The following is a 2,079-nucleotide window of genomic DNA, read 5'->3' as shown; positions in this document are numbered from 1 at the left end:
ACCAGGCTAAAAAAAAGAAAAATTCTCACAAATTGGGCCCCCTTTGTAACTTATGGTTACACCTAAGCCGACTGCCCACTAGCCCCTTCCAAGCCCAGTTTTATATTTGTAAAAAATCTTATATTTATAATTTTATAAGAAAAAAAAAGGAAAAATAGAAAAAACACATACAAGTTTAAACACATAAAAAAAAATAGGGCACGCCAGTACGCCACTGAAGAAAATAATATCTTAGTTCTTCTACATTCTTCTCTCATTTTCTCCTTCTCTAGTACGCCAGCAGTACACATAAAAAAAATAGGGTTTTTTGTTTGTTTTCTTTTGTTGATTTTGTGACTGTTGAATTTGAATTGATTTTGGTGATTTGGTGACTTATGTAAGGATCGACTATTTTTTGTTTGTATTCTTTTGTTGATTTTGTACCGTTGAATATTTGAAGTTGTCTGAAATTTGGAAGTTTGAATTGATTTTGTTTTTAACTTTTGTTGTGTAATTTTGATTTGTTGTGGTTCTGTGGAGTGTGAAACTGTTTGGGAATTATGAAGTGTGATCTCATATGTGGATTTGGATGTATAAAATAATTATTAAGAAAAAAAAAATATTTAGATCTGCAAAACCCGAAATAACCGGGTACCCGTGTTTCTTAAAAAATGATGGAAAGAGAAAAAAATAATATAAAACCACATATAGATTATAGAGGGAGGTAGTACTAGTATATACTGTAGTGATGATACACTAGTAGTTGAAAAGTTTTTCTTTAGAAATGATGGAAAGAGAAAAAAAAAATGTAAAGAAAATTAAGAGAGGCTCAGCAGCGCTGGAATTTTCATCTGATGATCAGACGAGAGCAACAGACCCAACCGTTGCGATAGCGCGATTGTCATCATAGCCAATGCACCAGCCGGGAATCGAACCCGGGTCTGAACCGTGGCAGGGTACTATTCTACCACTAGACCACTGGTGCTTGATGCTGATTTCTTACAATTGCAATATATAAACAACTAATACCACAAATTCAAATGAGTCATTTTACTTATATTATCTTTACAACAATTGGTCTTATATCCATTACCGCTCTCACTATGCAATGTACAAATAAAACATACAACAATAGAAAGAGTTAATAATTCACCAACAATGCAACGTAAGATATATAAAAGAAGGGAAAATTAGTCCCTCCACAAAATTATTTCCTCTAGGTTAACGTACATGCAAAATTTGCCTATTTGCTAATAGTCTTGGGCCATCTTTTTTTCTATTTTTTATGATGTATTTCATTTATGAAATACAATTGTGTCCTCACAGTTATGTCCAATCTTTTACGCCTTTTATTTGTCGGCCCTGGCTTCCTACCGGCAAAGGCAGCCTAGCCGTTCCCAACTCCCACGGCGCTCTTCCCACCATCAACCCCCACGGAATCCTACTCGGCCCCGGCCTAATCCGTAAAGATTTTGCTGGAATAATGGTTCATAGAGGATAACATGATGTCCACGTACGCCGGAATTGGGGTTACAATAATTGGGGAAGGTGCATTGTGTGTACGTGGCTAGCTCTGCGGATGGCCGTTTGCTGAGGAACTTATTTCTCATTTCTCGGAGATTGATTGAAATGTCATGGTCGTTGATGTGAAGAAGATGCTGAAAATTAACAAACTTAATAGATATGGTTACAGTAATCTTATCCTTAGAGTTGAATGAGCATCGAGAATTTGTTAGCTGTTATGATCTCTGAATTAATTTTGGAGAGAGGTCTGTATATTTTAAAGAGAGTAATTTATACAAATCTCTTGCGTTTACATATTTTTTTACGTCTTGTAGTAAATTCACTATTGACTCCAATGATTTGCATAGCTTAATTGCATTCATATTGATGAGCAAATAAGAAATTAATTACAGAGCTTATTAAACAAAAATATGCACTCAAGTAGTGTTAAAGAAGAGCTTAGCAAATGAGAACTTAATTAATTACAGAGCTTATTAAATAAATATGCGTTCTAAGTAGTGTTAAAGCATAATTAGATAACGAGACTTGACAAATAATAACTTAATTAGAGAGCGCAATTACAGAGCTTTTCAAATT

The 2,079-nt window shown here is 34.3% G+C and overlaps 2 non-coding genes across 2 annotated transcripts; both read right to left on the bottom strand.

Moving 5' to 3' along the window:
* Window positions 1-804: 804 nt before the first annotated feature.
* On the bottom strand, window positions 805-892 carry LOC148770509 (small nucleolar RNA snoR114). Its single transcript, XR_016031485.1, has one exon. It is a non-coding gene; the product is annotated as a small nucleolar RNA snoR114 (small nucleolar RNA).
* A 1-nt stretch (window position 893) lies between these two features.
* TRNAG-GCC (transfer RNA glycine (anticodon GCC)) lies at window positions 894-964 on the bottom strand. Its single transcript has one exon. It is a non-coding gene; the product is annotated as a tRNA-Gly (tRNA).
* Window positions 965-2,079: the final 1,115 nt, after the last annotated feature.

This window comes from Erythranthe guttata, chromosome 5 (genome assembly GCF_056151865.1).
Source record: "Erythranthe guttata isolate IM_541 chromosome 5, IM_541, whole genome shotgun sequence".
NCBI classification, from domain to species: domain Eukaryota; kingdom Viridiplantae; phylum Streptophyta; class Magnoliopsida; order Lamiales; family Phrymaceae; genus Erythranthe; species Erythranthe guttata.
This window is presented reverse-complemented; position numbering and strand designations above follow the sequence as displayed.